This window comes from Ambystoma mexicanum, chromosome 14, assembly GCF_040938575.1.
Source record: "Ambystoma mexicanum isolate Mex_15411 chromosome 14, UKY_AmexF1_1, whole genome shotgun sequence".
Classification (NCBI taxonomy): Eukaryota; Metazoa; Chordata; class Amphibia; order Caudata; family Ambystomatidae; genus Ambystoma; species Ambystoma mexicanum.
The window spans coordinates 82,900,952-82,919,232 of record NC_090940.1 but is presented as its reverse complement, the minus strand read 5'-3'; the positions used below and the strand labels follow the sequence as shown (position 1 = coordinate 82,919,232).

General features: G+C 45.4%; 1 long non-coding RNA gene across 1 annotated transcript in view; it reads right to left on the bottom strand.

Moving 5' to 3' along the window:
* The window catches only part of LOC138527246 (uncharacterized), a 216,642-nt gene extending 212,471 nt beyond the window's left edge, over positions 1-4,171 (bottom strand). The window contains exon 1 of the long non-coding RNA XR_011283826.1: positions 4,098-4,171. This is a non-coding gene — a long non-coding RNA (uncharacterized lncRNA). The remainder of the gene's footprint in view (positions 1-4,097) is intronic.
* Positions 4,172-18,281: the final 14,110 nt, after the last annotated feature.

Sequence of the window (18,281 nt, the reverse complement as noted above, 5' to 3'; positions counted from 1 at the left end):
AAAAGAACCTAAGCACAGTGTAAGGGAAAAGGGACAGAAGGCAGGGAAAAATCATGCTCAGGAGGTGTTTTGTGCAAAAACAGGGAAGAGACTACAATTCCCATGATCCTTGCTGTGGCAGTTGGTGTGAATGAGGCAGGTGCAGCTACTTGCTATTTAAGGAGGTCCTCGGCCCGTAGGCGTATGGAGGAGAGCGTGGGGAATTCTTACCCGGGTAGGACGAGGAGTTACTTTCAACCTGTGGCTGGCGGTGAAACGCTGCCTTGCGAGCCACTAACGCGGGGAAGGAGTGGAGGCACTGTGGGAGACCGATCAATGCTGGATTATTCACTGCCTGGGGAGGAGCCAGCGCGCTCCCCCCAGGTGTCAGTTAAGTGCCGCACAGTGTGAATAATGATACGGGTGTGTGATTTCTCGGGCTAAAAATGGGCTGCACTCATTTATGAGAACGTTAGCTGAACTTTCCCTGGCAGCCGCAGTCTTGGTGATTTAGACCGCACGTGGTCATTTTTACAAGGATTACGAACTAATGTTGGGCGGACCGCCGAGTCCTGCGAACGCTGAAAAGGGCTCAGAGCATGTGGGGAACTGTGCATCAAGCATACGTGAAGTAACGCTATGTTGTGTGTGGCAGCTCATTGTCCATTCTTCATGTTTTTGCACCACGTATTATGTTTCTATACCTATGTTGGGCTATCAGGTGCAGGTGCCTCAGAGGAAGGAGCAATGCACAAGATTGAGGCAGCACTAACTCGTTGTACTGCACAAGTATATCTGTTTTCTATGTATGTTTTGTCACAGTACCATGGTTTCATTCACTCACGCTATATGTGCTTATGTTTGTTGCGCTTTGGGAAATGTCAGGTGGTCAATTCAGTACTCTAATTAAGAAGGGATGCTGAGTGACTAGATTAGCAGTGCTAGGCAGGATATGTGTAAGTCTTGTTCAGGTTGTTCATCCCAACACCTTTTCCCAGTGACGCTAAACACCCCCTCCCTATCCGCAACCTCTCCCTAATCCACTTTCCCCCATTGGCTGCCTCGTGGTGCCTGTATATATTAAAATCAGGAGCCTGTGCCAACCAAGGTGGAAAGGGTCACTACATTTGCCTTCCGTGGCTAGGAAGGAGTTGTGTGATACTCCAGGGGTGTGGCACACAGGATCATGAATTCAATTGCAGAGGGTCACACAAGCGGGTAAAATTTCAGATATGATTCAACATCTAAAAATAAAGCCCCAAGAAGAACTCTGAATATAGATCCTAGCTTCAGCGCTATCTGTGTGCCTGGGAAAGGGTGTATCCAATTAAAGCAGCAGAAAGTGCTGAGGAAAGAGTGAAAAGAAAGGTAGCAGGAACAGAGGAAAGAACGTACTCGGACTGAATGTGCAGGAACATGCAGGGCAGACTGGAGGATAAGGTGAACAGTGGACGAAGGCGGAACATGACGAAAGAGCACCAACAGGGCAGGTTCCGAGCAGTGCCTATCCCTGCACTCTGACCCTGTCTTCTTTGTTTGCCTTTCAACAACCACAACACCTAGCTTAGACTGAGCACTCACATTATCATAATCAAAGGTTGACCACATTCAGCTTTTTCCCTAAACTAGAACATTTTTATTTTGGGATTATATGGGTTATGGTAGTTACAACCCTGTCAGAATACGAGTGCTGTGTGCTTCTACTCATCGCAACTATTTTAGCTCCTTTATTCTGGCATTGTTGATTTCAAATACCAAAGGGCTGATTCATGGAATATTTACGTTGAAAATCAGGGATTTGCGCCATTCTGCGTGCAGAACCCTGTCTGTTGATTCATGGAATCGACTGTGCGACACCTTAGTAACTTGAGGGGACTTTGCTCAGGCTCGGCATGTCTCTGTGAGTGGTATGGTACCCACGTTATTGACGTCGGAAGAATGAAAGGTTATGCGGTCCTGCCGCCGGACTCGAACTCGCAGGCTGGAGTCATGCCAGTGACCATCACTTCCCAGCAGCACTTTCTCACTCCTGATGTCACTAAGAGCTCCACCCTTCAATCAGGTTTGGGTCGAGTCATTTTACATTGATCATGTCCCTGGCCTCTGGGGAGGCACTGCTCCTTTTCCCAGTTGTGTTATTAGTTTGGCCTTCTGAGGTAACAAGTCCATATGTTCTCCATCTGATGCATAACAGACTTCCTTGATACTCTAGTTGAAACTACGTCCTCACAGTACCCGCTGACAATTGGTTTCCAGGTGCTAGTAAACTTGCTCACACACCCCACCAGCATTGCGCTCGTTGTGGGGCCTGCAGTGCAGTGCAGAGGGATCTGTGTGAAAAGTGTAGATTTAAAAAAATGCAGTGGATTGTGGCCTGCCGTAAACCAACACCCACCGACACCTACTTATACCCACCCACAGGACAGGCACCTGTAGGCGGTTAATATTAGTTGCACAGCTCACTCACAGAGCCAATCAAACATAAGCTCTGCTCTACTCCCACAAAACATCCCACCAATCGAGACCTAGTATTATAACTGAATGTAAAACATTCATCGAGCCAAGCACTTATCATGATCAAGATATCACTTGCAAGAGTCAACAACACAAGCGTGGAAACCAGCCTTATGTCACACGTGTTCGAAATATAAACCGTGATAAGGAACATGTGCAACGTCCAACAAAGTCCCACAGACCTTTGTTTCCCCTGATGTGCTTGCAAGTTGCAGATATACACCTTATTGGCTAAAAGAGAGATACAATGTCCATGACTGCATTTTGAGTGTTACGTCGTGTTTAGGACAAGTTTTTTTCTTTCGTTGAAACTTTCAATATATTTTGAGCCTGCCCTGTGTTTAGAGGCTGGATTTTGAATTATGACATTTTCAATGCATTTTGAGCATGCATGTGTGTTTCAGAGCTAGCTTAATCTCTTGAAACCTTTCAATACGTTTTGTTCCTCCCTGGTAGTTTACAGGCTGCATTTGGACTGATGGATTTTCCAATGCACTCTGAACATTTATGTGTGTTTTGGAGCTCATTTTTCGTCTTTTGACCTATCGATGGCTGTGGATTTTGAATGATGACTTTTATGTACATTGTGAGCATTTCGGCGGATTTTCGACCAGGTGTTTCCTTCCTTTTCAATGGCCCTCATTACGACCCTGGCGGAAAGGGGTTTACGCCGGCGTAAAGCATGGCGTACCTTTCCGCCCGACTACGAGTTCCTGTAGCGCCATGGTGATTTTTACGCCTGCTTTTTGCAGGCGGAAAAATCCATGGCGCTACGGGACTTGTCGTTAATTACGCCACCGTAATTTACGGTGGCGTAATTAATGCCTTCCCCACTCCCATTATACCCTATGGGGCAAAAATGGGAATGGGGAAGGGTAAATGGGGATTGGGGACTTACCGCCCCGCCAAGGTCGGAATGGGGCGGTAAGTCCGCCAACCCCCATGGCGGAGTTGGCAGCTTTGCGCCATGGACCATGGTGCAAATTGCACCATGGTTCTCCGCCAAGGTCGTAATGAGGCCCAATGCATTTTGATACTGCCTTGTGGGGCTGAAGTGTTGCTAGAAACACATCAGGATTCAAATTTCCAAAGCCACAGAACCGCAATGCATAATGTGGCTGTAGAGTTGTTAGAAACCTTTCAGCATTTCGAATGAAACAAAACATGATTAAATGAATTAAGAGGGGGACACTGCGTGAGAGGAGACAACAAGGAGGTCAAGAGGCCGAAATCCAAGCCAGAGAAACAATTTAGATATGCTGAACGACATCCAAACATCATTTCAAAGTGTTTGAAGCCGTTGCAGCTGTGGAAAGCTGAACAAAAATGTTGCCTAGGAATCCGAGCGTGTGCTGAAGTGGCAGATCTCGGGTTTGTGATGTGCTGCCAATTTGCAGTCGAGCTATTCCAGGTGATTGAATGGGCTTGGGTGGGGGGCGAATTCCATGGAGCGAGACTTTCCAACTGAGGTGAGCAGGACACCTGATGCCCCATCCCCGAATCCCCCCAACAGCCAATGAGTTTCAAAAACCAGACAAGTATGGTCCCTGACGATCCTCACTCACAAACAAATAACCCCAAAACAGTGTGCACCGCTTCCTTACCTTGCTCTGGCTTGTTTTTCAATCCAAAGCCGGTGCCCAAGCTCGCTCGATCCGCCATTGCTGTTGGTGTGTTGCCAGGTCAGGATGAAAAAATGAGCTGAATTCCTCATCAAAACAAGACAAAAACAAGCTGATTCCCCACAAAAAACTAAATAACACAAACATACATATAACCCAGACATAATATTTTAGAACAAAAAGCATTTACTAAAAACGCATTTTATTTTTCTAGAAATTAGTATTTTCATTTCTTGTTAATGTTAATGTTAATGTTAAAGGATATTTGTACCGCGCACTATCACCACCGGAGTGGTCCCCTGGCGCTCTGGCGGATCTGAAAGGGAAAGGGGTTGGGGTGAAGTTAGTGGGAACGAGCGGGATAAGTGCAAGAGGGTATTGGTGTGCTGTTGGCAGCTTCAGTTCGGTTAACACCGTTCACTGAGCTTGGGGGTGCTTTCCAGTCCGTAGCCATTGTGTGCTGTTGTGCGAAGCTTTGTGTGGTTTGTTTTGTTGTTGTGGTGTAGTGAGGTTTGTGCGGTTTGTTGTGCTTTAGGGTTGTGGTTGTGTTTGGTTTGCGTTTGAGAGGTGTTTGCAGAGGGGTGACATTTTTAGTGGGTTGGTTATTGGCCTCGCTATCTAGAAGGGATGTGTGCTGAATTTCCACGTTCTTTCTAGATGTGGCATGTGAATATCTCTGCATTTCTATCAAGATCCGGCACTGGCTAATATTCACAATCCTGTCTATATATGACGCATGCCAATATTCACAATTACATCCAAATGTGGCACTGGCCCACCTTCGAAATCCTGTCTAGATGCAAAGCAAGCTAGCATTCACAGCTCTATCTGAGTGTGGCACTTGCTAACATTCACAGTTCTATCGAAGTGTGGCACTTGCTAGCATTCACAGTTCTATCTAAATGTTGCATTGGTAATTTTCCCAATGCACTCTAGATGTAGCAAAGGCTAATATCTGCTATTCTATCTAGATGTGGCACTGGCCGGCATTCATAATCCTGTCTAGATGTGATGCAGGCTAAGGTTCACAATTCTGTCTAAGTGTGGCACTTGCTAACATTCACAGTTCTATCTGAGTGTGGCACTTGCTAACATTCACAGTTCTATCGAAGTGTGGCACTTGCTAACATTCACAGTTCTATCTGAGTGTGGCACTTGCTAACATTCACAGTTCTATCGAAGTGTGGCACTTGCTAACATTCACAGTTCTATCTAAGTGTGGCACTTGCTAACATTCACAGTTCTATCTGAGTGTGGCACATGCTAACATTCACAATTCTAAGTGTGGCACATGCTAACCTTCACAATCCTATCTAGATGCAACAAAGGCTAATGTTCACAAATCTAAATGTGGTACTTGCTATCATTCACAATTCTGTCTGGGTCCGGCGCAGGCTAATGTTCACACTTCTATCTAAATGTGGTACTTGCTATGCCCAACGACTCAGTTTTTCAGCTCATTTACTATATGGAGCGTTTTTACCATTTAAATTTGTCTCCTGGATCTGTGACCGATGGCTCTGAAAAAAACGTCCAACATAGCAAGGACTTGCTTTCCCCCAATGTTACTTTTGGCTGGGGATGGCTTGGTTTTTGTCATTATGTGGCCAGACCTTCATCTCAACTTTTTATAGATCAATTCATTTAACTTTGCATTTCTTTGTTCTTTTTTCTTTTCTGTTGTATCCAGTTATGGACCGTCATCTTATTTTATTGTACATTTTATTATTTGTTGTAAAGCACGTTGGCCATTGTGCATTGATTGCAAGAAGACTTTTTTAATAAAAAATTCTATCCACGTAATTTCCACTACATGGGGCCTCATTACGAGTTTGGAGGTAGCCATGGTGCTATTAGCACCATGGCTGCCACCAAACCCGGGTCCGGGTAGTCGGAATGGGGATTTACCGGGCCATTCCAACCTTAGAGGACCCAGTAAGTCCCCATTCTGAAAACCATTCCCCATTCCCATTCGAGCCGCCATAGGGCTCAAAGGGAATGGGGAAGGAGCTAATAACGGGTTCGCTAAATAGCGGGCCGTTATTAGCTTCCTGGTCCCTTTGCGACTCCCGCTAAGGGCAGCTGGTAAAACCAGCCGGCCTTAGTGATACCCGCTAAGGGGCCTCAGAATGTGGCGGTAGGGGGGTAACGGCACCGGCATCCTTACCGGTGCCGTTAACCCCCTACCGCCGTACTCGTAATGCGGCCCATAATCCCGAAATCATGGGCTTAGTTGTCCCTCCCTAGATAAAGGAAGGAACACATGATGCTTGTAGGCAAATGATCCTCAGTGCTAGCAGCTTAACAGGTGAACTCGCTGATGCCACGTTAGGCCAAAATGCATCCAATCCCTGAAAGATAATGAGTGCCAGCATGTTGCTTGGGGTGAATATTTGCGCCCCACAACACACCCAAATACAACTCCTACGCCAGAAACTGTTGCGCTACTCAAATTACCCTAGACTCAGCCATTTGTTTTAATCCCCACAATGGTGTACTGACCATCAGGCATGCCTACACGGTCTAGCCATGTATCATGCACCCTCCCCCCACACCCCTGCTCTCTTTACCCATGCAACAACTCTTCCCACAAACACCGAAAGCTTCCACCTCATTTTTTATTGATTTGCACTTATAAAGCACACTGGCAGCCCTAGCCCCACAACTGTCCCTGTTATAACACACGCACGTATGTGCTATTCCTGCCCCGCCCAGCCCTTTTATCACCCTCCAGCTCCCTTTAGCCCCTTTTGTTGCCCCAATCCGTTGTAGTCCCTTTTTTGCCCTTTGCTCCTGTTCCTTTTCTTGACCCTTTTGTTGCACCCAACCCCAATCTGTTTTAGCTCATTTTCTTGCCAGTTAGCCACCCGTCCTTGCCCCTTTTGCAGCCCAAACGCCTTTAGCCACTTGTGTTGCCCCAAGTGCCTTTTAGCCAATTTTCTTGCCCAAGTCCCCTTTTTGCCCCTGTTTGTGCTGCGTTTGTAGCCCCAAACCCTTTAGGCAGTTGTGTTGCACTCGGGCCACTTTACCCCCCAGTGCTTGACCCTTTTGTAGCACCCAACCCCTTTATTGAATTGTGTTGCCCCAGTCCTGTTTAGCCACTTTTCTTGCAGAATTTAGCCCCATTTCTCACCCCAGTCTCCTTTGTTGCCCCCAACCTCTTTAGCCCCTGTTATTGCCCCCCCAATTCCGTTTCTTACCCCAGCCTCCGACACAGGCCCCTCCCCTGAAGCCATTTCCCAGGCTTGGCTCGTGTTGGGCCCCAAGAGCCAGGTCAGAACCCCAGGATAAATCTTACCCATGAATTCCCTGGCTCTCACAGGTCTACTTGCACATCGCCACATCCTTGTTATCCCATCACTCTTCACACACTATTTCAGCTTAAATCTCTATGCACTGGAAAAAGATGCCCATGAAGAACTGGCAGGGACCAGAAAAGAGCCCTGCAAGTCCACTGTTTATGGTCTGCTGGTATGTTCAGTGCTTTAAGTGGGGTAAGAAATTGAGGGGGGGGCCCTCGTTTGGGGGCGTGGCTTCCATCGTGGGCATGGCCTAAAACATGCACAAATCATTGTAAGGTGCGCAAACAAACATATAAATGTATGTGAGCATTTATATATTTGTATGCGTACTACTATGGTTTGTGTACCTTTCAAGCCTTATAAACATACCAATGTTACGTATTTCTATGTTTATAAAAAGGTGGCTTGAAAAGTGCACAAACCATAGTAATTTATGCACACTCGTGTGCTTACCTTACTATGGTTTGTGCCCTTTTCAAGCCACCTTTTATAAGCATAGAGATTTATAACATATTTCTATGTTTATAAAAGACGGCTTGAAACGTAAACAATTCAAGGCATCTTTTATAAAGCTTTGCCGATGGAGAAAGGCGCCTCGGGCTTTGTGATCTCTGCTCAGAGCAGAGATCACTGAGCCCGAGGCGCCTTTCACCCTCTGCGAACCCGCGGGCTCTAATCTGCATATTAGATCATGGGGCCCGCAGGTTCGCTGAGAGTCAGTGACCTGGCGAGGGCAAACAAAGTAACTGTAACTTCCCTGATGACCCCTCAGATGAGGGGTCATCAGGGAAGTTACAGTGACTGACAGAAGTGCCAGCCAGCCTCAGCGTCGCTATGCCTGGCTGGCACTTCTGTCAGCTCGCCTGAAATTAAACTGGCGGGCGCATCTCCCGTCGCGGCTGCAGCGGGATAACGCATCCCGCCAATGTTGTGTGGGATGGGGGACCCCGGCAGGGCCCTGGCTCAGTCCCACTTTTTGGAGACTGCCGGGGCCTGGCCCCAGCAGGCCCCGGCCCACTTTAAGCACTGGGTATGTTTCTAGGGGTTCCATGTCATTTCATTGCCTGCTTTTACATCGCCAGGCTTTTAAACGTGCACATTCAATCGAAAGTGCTCATCGTTTTTTGTTTTTTTTGGGGGGCAAAAAAAAACCCCAAACCCCTCACCTACACTTATTTTTCACTATTGCCCACCCGCCCAAACCCTTATTTTCCCTTTCCCACACCCCCCCTAAAACATTAGATGAGCACATTTGATGTAATGTGCACGTTTAAAAGCCTGTGGATGTAAAAGCAGGCGATGAAAGGACGTTGTACCGTTTCTAGGACGGTTCTGGTGAGGGCACATGGGGTAAGTGTTATAGAAGGGAGCCCCCACAGGTACAGCTATCCTGCTTGGTTAGCTACTAATAAGCCACACCCCAAAAGCGAGAGTGGGGTCAGGGGGTATTAGAGGGTTGTGAGAGAGGTTTAGGGATAGGGTGGTGTTAGTATGTGCAGGGGAGAGTGAACTTGCTAGTGTTCACCTACAGCATCATTGATAATGATAATTTATTTCTATCGCGCTCGTACACAAGTGTTTCAGAGCGCAACAAGGCAAGGGAGGGGAACAAGGGAGCACAAAACAGCGATCTTACTAGGCCCAGTGACATTGAGAACGTGCAAGTGCATGGGAAAGGGGGAGGGGAAAAGTGCATGAAAGGGGGGAGAAGTGGAAAGTGGGAAGCAGAGGAGAAACAGATAAATAATAATAAATAAATAATAAAGTCAACAAACAGTGGTAGTGCAGCCAGCAGCATCATTGGCTTGTTGATGTGTGTAGTAGATGGTGAAATGTAAAATATGAGGTGGTCGAGGGGTACAAAAAAAATCAAGACAAAGAAAATCAAAATAAGGCAAGAAGGGGCATGACTAGTGGAAAAAAAGCATTGCAAGGCAACATTTTCTTAAAGTACAGCAATGCATGAACATGCCATGCCCCCTGCCAACACTAACTCTGCAAATCGCTCCCAATTTCAATTGCTCACTCTTCTACTGTCAAACCGGTTTCTCTCAAACGATACATTGGGCCTCATTACGCGGTAGGAGGTAGCCATGGTGCTATTACCTTGGAGGACCCGGTAAATCCCCATTCTGAGAACCATTCACCATTCCCATTTGAGCTCCCATATGGCTCAATGGGAATGGGGAAGTAGCTAATAACGGTACCGCAATTTGCGGTACCATTATTAGCTCTGATGTCCCTTAGCGGGTCCCGTCTTTAACACCTGGTCAGACCAGGCGTTAAGGAAGGGACCCGCTAAGGGACCTCGGAATATGGAGGTAAGGGATTACCGGCACAGGCACCCTTACCGATGCCGGTAATCCCTTACCTCCTACCGCGTAATGAGGCCCATTGTACAGTAAGGGCTGAGAAATGGTAGATGAAGGGTCGGGCTGACTGAGGGCTCCACTCACTAACCTGAAAATAAAGTGTGAAGAGCACTGGCAAGCAGGCCTCAAAATCTGCACTCAACGCTAGCTGGTGGCAAGTAATAATTTGCTCGAGTAAGAAATTGTGTGCTCCAGGATGACTGGCATTTATGCAAAGAGGCAAACAACTTATGCCTGGCAAAGAGCTTGCAACTTGAAACTATTCACCAATGCATTGGCTCAGAGAAAGAGCTGCTCAGGATATGAAAATAAAAGGCTCTAAAGTTTTAGCTCTTAGTATGTATGCTCACTGGTAGGTTGGGAAATGCTCAAAATATTAATAGGTTGCTCAGGTGATGTGCCTCGTGGGACCTGCTGGGACTTTTGTCTGTTAGGGCAACATATTGCAGCAGTTCGACTATTGGGGCAGGGGCCAGAATCGCAGGTCATTGCTCTCAGAAGTCTACCCTCGGGCCCAAATGGACGGATGGAGTGCCCTAACTTTAGTTTCAGACTGTTGGCAAAACTCTACAAGATGCTCTTCACAGGAAGGTCAGGTAGATAAACAGCTTGTATGCAAGTAACTTATAAAAGTACATCATTGGATTTTGGTCCTTCACTTATGTTCCCTTGTCCAACTGGTCCTAGTATGCTCTGGTAACGGTCAGTGGAGTCCCGGAAACTGCCCCCATGTTGCTAGACAGCAGTCGTATGACGCAGAAATATATTCCTTTCTATATTACTTTCATTTGGGGCTTTAAATGTGTGCTTTTCAGCGCTTGCCTTACAAGCTGCGTTTGCTGGAGCCCTTCTGTCCGTCACTTCCCTTGGGCTATACAGAAGTGTTCTTATTACCTATTCGCCCTTTAACACAGGTTTCTCCACATCAGCCACTTGCTGAAAAAGAAGGATTTGTAGCTTCTCAGAGGGGATTTAGTGTTTCAGCTCCCTCTGGTTGGCCATCTATTGTTTTGTATTGTATTGTTTATTTATATAGTGCCTATACACCGGAAAGTGTTTGAAAGCGCTCAAGGAGGGTAGAAACATGGGAAAAAACAAAAGTCGCTCAGAGCCCTTGAAATTCGGAGACGATAATAGTCTGTACAGGCAGAGTATGTACGTAATATACATTTAACAGTTGAGACACAGCAAATAGGCCTGTCAGCCATTTTGCAGTTTTAACAGTGCAATTAAGGGGATAAAACAAGGGAGAACAGACAGAGGATCTTCGGGCACGTTGCATTTGGATCGTGCAAGTGCATGGGGAAAATCGGCAGCTATTAACCCATGGCTGTATTTCTTTCTCTCCATTATGTTTGCACCCCACAGGTGCCTCAGACTGTTTTCCACTCTAAGCAAGGGGTCCCCCACCCATCATATTGAATTAGGCCCCCATACCTATTCAGCCAGGCCTGACGATAAGACTGGTCTACATTGTGCATCCAGTTTCCTTGTCTCCACTGGGGTCCGATTTCCCAATTTACTATCAAAAATACTGATCTGTAAACAAACATGGTTGTCTATAACATGATTCAGAGGTTTATTAAAATTATGTTTTAATGAATGTTCCTGCCGTAGATCAAAGTTGTCACATACAACACACACAGCAAAAGTGTTCATCAAAGATAATACAACACAGCATCACAAATAAAAAAAGTCGACCAGTGACCAGACTCAGTCGGGTCAGTATCGGCCATGCGCTCAAAAACCACCCGAGCATGACATTGCAAATACTCTCGAGACCAGTCTCAATCTGGGTAGTTTATATAACAATTTCACTACAACAGACATGGGGTATTAACACCAGCCCCTGTATTTAAGACCACAACAACTTTAGCATATACTGCTGGGTGCCACTTGGGCTCTGTTGCATTCCCTTCATATTGGATCTAGAAAGGGAAGCCCATTCATCACAATATAACTGTCTTTGCTTATGCTGACTGAAACCTTAATGGGTTGGTCGATCAAACATGGGCACAAAACTCCTCAGGCCATTGTGAATTACTGCCACCCATAATCCATCCTAAGTCAACGAGGAAAAACAAGAGCCCCGCTGGCCTAACTAATGGCAAGAGTACAGGACGTCAAGAGTTTTGATTGAGCACTGAGAAAAACACTAATGAGTTGGTCGATCACACCAAACACAGACACAGGACTCCTCGAGGTTCCTAAATTGCCTCCCCTTACCACTTAACTACTCACTTTCTCATTCTTTCACTGCCGAAAACTACATACATAAACACCCATTGAAGAGTGCAGCTTGATTCCGTCTTGTCCCCCGACCATCACTGCAGAGCTATTTAGAATGCTCTCTATGCTTCCCACAACAACTCTAGCCCCATTGCACACTACTCTCCTCTTGGGCTTCACCAGTGGCTCTCCTGATATCCCACACTTGGTAGCTAAATCCAAGTTGAGATGTCACCTCAAAAATATGTTACCATAATGACATGTTTCTGACGTTTAGTATCTCTTGTTTCTATTTCTTGTATACATCATGTTTAAGAGTATATCATTGGTTATTCACCTAATGTGCGTAATCTTACTCTGTCCCACTGATAAAGCTACGAAGAAGCATTGGCAAAGCCACTGAAGCCACGTTTAAAACAAGCATTGTTAAAGCCACTAAAGCAACTGAAGACAATGGATGGAGTGCTATACCTAGGGCTGCAAATACGTATACCATGAAGATAAAGCTTAGCGACTGGGCATTATTTGATAAAGAAATAGTTAAGTGCAGTGGAACTTTTTTTGCACCAATAAAATCCAAAATAAGTAAACTCTGCGAAATGTTTAACCACATTAAAATCCTAAATAACTGCAACCAACGTTGAAACTAGGTTGACATCCCAACATTTAAATGCAATACAAATGTGTGCCTAGTGTTACTGAATTGGTTTTACTGAGAAACAAGTTGGAAAAAATCCAGAATCAATCTTCCAATGTAAGACCAAACAATCCTTGCTTGTAAAACAATCCAAAATAAATGCAGTAAAACTGTGTAGTGTTGCTGTATAGATTTTATTGAGAAACAATTGAAAAAAATCCCAAAAAAATCCTCCACTTTCAGACCAAACAATCCTTGCTTTTCAAAAAATCCAAAATAAATCCAGTAAAAATGTGTGCCTGACAATTAGTGTTAGTGGATTGTTTTTACTGAGAAACAAGTCGGTAAAAATCCAAAATATCCTCCAACCCAAGACAAATAAATCTTTGCTAGGAAAAAATCCCTAAAAACCCCAAAATAAATGCAAAAAAAATCTGAAACCTGAAGCAATCCAAAAACAATCCAAAAACTATCCAAAAAGTGGATTTCATTTTTGCTAGGGACTGCTTTGACCTGTATTATTTATACCAAACCCTCCTTTTTGTGGTGTTACCACGGCTCCCTTCCCCCACTTCCTACTTTGTATTATATTTATGCATACAAAATGGCAGCCAATGGTAAAACGGCCATGACATTGTGGCACACTCCCATTGTACAACCTCAAACAGAGTTCTAATTAGTACAGGTGAGGATCACCTTAAACAAACTTAAACAAACTGCAGTCTCTAGCAGGGGTTTGCAACCGAAGGCTCTCCAGAGGTTTAGAACTACAACTCTTGTCAGCCGTGGCCAGCATAGTCAAGGGGGCAGGGTCATGGGAGTAGTAGTTCCAAATACCTGGAAAGCTGCAAGTTGCAGAACCCTGCATATATGCACTGCAAATCTCCCAAAAATGTAGGGAGTTCATCTGAAATAATGTACCCAGACCCATCGTATAACGCCAACAAGAACCATCCTATAACGCCAACATGCATAACGCTACTGTAATCAAACCATTTCCCTAACCAAAATGAAAACCTAATTCCAAACCTTTCCATATCTTTAGTACTAACCTTAACCCAAACTCTGATCCTAACCTCAACAGTAATTGTAAACCATAAATAGAGATTAGAGCCGTTTGTGGTGGTGTGTGATTGTGTTTACGAATGCACACATGTGAAATACTTCATCTGAGAAATAACTATGGTAACCAAGGTCATCTCTGGAAGTTGTCTAATTATTATTTTAAGGGTGTGATACCCCTTCAAGGAACTACCCAGTGATATCCACAATGAATTGATCAGATTCTACCAAGTAAACCAGACAGAAGGGTACCTGCAGACATCCTATTTCCACTAGACCAGCCCCAACCATGCACAGCACAAACCCAATGCATGCTAGATGTTCACTTAGACCTCGAACACATGCAGCACCGACATGTAACACAATCGTTCTGCATGCATCAAGCATTCTATAACCTGAAAAACCTAAGCACCCCACAGGCAATCAAATTACTCTGCTTGTGAAATAATGAATGCTTGAGACGGCCTACACCATCCTGATATTGCCCACACCCAACCAACATTCAAGCATCAAGTTGGCAAACACACACCACAATACACACACACATACACCAAATTCACACATATCCCACTAACACTACCCAAGATTTCAACACAAATTTTTCAACAACAGGCCACCCCCTGGTACAGTCACACAAACCAGGGTTTACATTAGGTGTTCATTTTATATTTGGCATCACATTCATGCAAGCAATCAGCCCTGCCCACTCACAATACTACTCAGGGGCACCACACACATACATGGCTAATTCTACAAAGTAAATAAATCCTACTCATGCACAATGATACCACATGCAAGCGTCAGAAGGCATTCACACCCAACACAAGGTCTAAACACAAGGGCCCTCATTACAAGTCAGGCGGTGGACCATGGTGCTATTAGCACCATGGTCCATGCCGGATTCCGCCATGGTGGATGGCGGAATTACCGCCCCATTCCAAGGTGAGTGGGGTGGTAATTCCCCATTCACCATTTGCCCTTCCCCATTCCCATTTTTGCCCCATAGGGCATAATGGGGACGGGGAAGGCGCTAATTACGGCACCGTAAATTACGGTGGCGTAATTAGCACCAAGGTCGCTTAGCGCCTTGGACTTTAACGCCTGCAAAAAGCAGGCGTTAAAGTGTGAATCAGGCGTTAAGGGTTTAACGGCGCCGACGCTCTTTACGGCGCCGTTAACCCCTTAACGCCTGGCTTGTAATGAGGGCCAAGGTAAGGTAGCGTCAGACTCCAATGAATTGCACTTCAATGCAACAGTTTGACCCCAGTAAGCCACTGTACTTACAAAGCCTTACCTATAGCCTATTAAAATCTGAGCATCACAGTGGAAAATATAAACTACACAAGACACACATATCTCACCTAATTCACTAACCACTATTCATACCTGAGAACTGTGCACACCAAACAAACCCTCCAGGGCATCTGCATAAACACACACACACATGCCAAAACACCAACATAGAGGTAGCGAAGGCACTTCACTTCATTCTAGGGGCTGTCTAAGTGTATCATGCAACCAGCAGAGCATGTTCTCCAGTAGGGAAATGTATACTGAAGAAAAGTATGCAAAGAAAGAAAAGTGCCATTTTAAAAACAAACATATAAATTGCAGCCTGTGCCAAGCATCTGAAAAACACACGTGCACGGAAATGTCAAATGTTTGAAGCCCATCTAAAAATAAAAGCATATGTTCAACATTATTTGAAAAAGCATAAAAAAGGAATTGTGATGTTACATGGAAGAATCTAGTAAACGTTACATTAAAATGGAAAAACAGTTCAATCTGGGATGAAAATCACAGCATTTTATTTATTTATTAATTTATTGAGCATTTGTTAGGCGCCTTTACAACAAAATAGTGTTTGAAGGCGTCACAAGGCAAAGTGGGGAGGGGACAAGGGGAGAACAAATCCAAAATGTCAAAAACAGAAAATATAACAGTCGTGGTCGTACTAGGCCTTGTGGAATTTGGATGTGCAAGTGCTGTAAAGAAGTGCAGAAGAGGGGCGAGGGGGAGGGAGGAAGATATGGGCAAGTGCTGGTAAGAGCCTGGGAGGGAAGTGTCCACTGGCTAAATTAGAGGTGGGGGTGATCCCACAGGTGGGATGCACAGCCACCCTGTAGGGGGGCCACAAGGGCAGTGCTGGGGGGCAGAGGTTGCTGGTATCAACTGGGCAGGGGCCTTGTACCTGGGAGATTCATGAAGGTCCAGGCTGCCGGTCCCAGCAGCAGTGGGGTGATTAGCAGGGAAGGTAAAGAGGTAGAGAAAAGCAGAGTTTTGAGACATTTCCGGAACTTAAGGCGGTCCGGCTTAAGTCTGAGAGGGGCAGGGAGGCTGTTCCAAAGAGAGGCGCCAGCTGAAGAGAGAGTCCTGCCCCAACTCTCTGCTTGGAGAAGTGTTTGACAAGCAGAGAGTTGGAGTTAGACGAGCGTAAGGCTCTAGCAGGGAGTTAATTTGGGAGAGAACCTTGGAGATAGCGTGGTTGCAGGCCCCAGAAAGCTTTGTGAATGATGCAGATGGTCTTGAATTTGATGCTTGTGGCCACAAGGAGCCAGTTGAGAGATTTTAGGGCTGGAGAGATATGGTCTCTGGGCGTGAGGCCAAGGATATGTTTTGCAGCCCTATTCTGGATTAGCTGTAGGGGGCATAGGGAGGAAAGGGGAAGATTGAGAAAGAGGCTGTTTCAGTAGTCCAGCCTTAAGAGGACCATAGCTCTGGAAATGTTGAGCTTCTGGGGAAAGTTGAGGAAAATGAGAATGCCTCTGAGGAGGTGAAGCTGGAAATGGGCCTTCTTGGCAAGGTCCAAGATGTGAGGGATGAAAGAGAGGGAGGAGCCAAAGATGACCCTGGGATTTTTGGCCTCAAGGGAAGATGGAGGTAGAGGGCCCAAGGAGGCCAGCCAGAGGGTAGGAAACAGGGTGCAGGTGTCCCAATAGAAAGAATCTCTGTCTTACTAGCATTAACACAGAGGTCATAAGCCGCACACCAGCTGGATAGCCAGACAATTGGGGATGAGGTGGGAGGAAGAGGAGGTGATAGAGGGAAGTTTGAAGGAAAGCTGTGTCATCAGCGTTACACTGGAAATAGGGAGAGGAGGAGGATATCAGGTGAGCAAGAGGGGCAAGATAGATATTGAAGAGGCATGGCGATAGGATGGAGCCCTGGGGGATGCCACAGGTAGAGAGTAAAATGGTGGAGGAGAAAGGGCCCAGCTGCAACTGGGTTCGGCAGTTAGTGAGGAAAGAGGTCAGCCATTCCAGTGGCTGATCCGCGATGCTGAGGGTATCGCAGAGCTGATTTATGAGGATAGAAGGGTTGACCATGTGAAAGGCAGAGGAGAGATCGAGGAGAATGAGAACAGCAGGGGAGTTAAAGTCAAGATTTGCAAGAATGTCTTCACAGGTGTTCACGGCTGTTCAGGAGAGCAGTTTCCGTGCCTCTAGATGCTCGAGTTCAGTATGAAGGATCAATTGGGGGAGGACCAACCTCTCCAGGAGATTACCCAGGAAGGGTCAGAATCCAGAGCAGAGACAAAATCAAGAGGCCTGCTGGTGTTTGTTTTTTATTTCCTCACAGGATTAAGAATCAGTATTGTAAAACCTACAGATACTTAAACATACAAAGTGTCTGATAAGCCATTGATAAGCAACTATAAGGTCATAATGCTGTTATGCTTAGAATGATAATTGCAGCGTGGAAAAGAAAATGTTTGTTAAATCTTACTTTTCTGAATGAAGCCTATTGTACTCCTTTCTTCCCTAACCCATAGCAACACAGTAATAACAGGATGGGGGATGCCTCGCCTTACCAAGGAAACAACACTCAGCTCCCTCACAATCCCTCACACGCGCGTCTCAGAGGGATTCGACCCTAGGACGACATTCCACTTTTCGCATTGTTTAAGTGTAAAGACACAAAACACATTATTTTGCTGATTGAATATAACTGAAGACTACAATTGAACTGCGTTACTTTAATACCATAGATTGGGGCACTAAACACAACAGTGAACTTGTCAAAATTGGGCAACCATATAATCATAACGTCGAAAAAAAAGTTTGTGATCCTTGTACAATATCGAAACCATACTGACCGATACCAAATATTCTTGGATGACTGCCTTGAAAACAACTTAGGTAGAAACACGTGTCGGCTGACCGTGTGCAGAATTAAAACATATTTCTGTTGCAACTGTTGCAGTTATCTCACAGTTAACATTTTATGGAATAAGTGAATACAATAGGCAGAGCGCGATGTGCCCATTTTTAAAGTAAAATCTTGTAATTTCTGTAGGTGCTTATGGGTGCATTTACACCCAGATTTGTCGACGCAGCCAGCCGCATTTAATAAGATAGTGATCATAGTGCACTCTAACAGGGACAAACACCAGTACATACTTCATTTTTTATTTAACCCAAGGCAGACCCACCACTTAAGAAGCGAGTGTATGTTTGTACATAAAGCAAGTTTATTGTATAATCATCCGGGCAGGGGCTAGATGACGCTGTAGAGTCAAACTAACCTGAGTCTCTCTGAACGCCATACGTTGTCACATTCTATT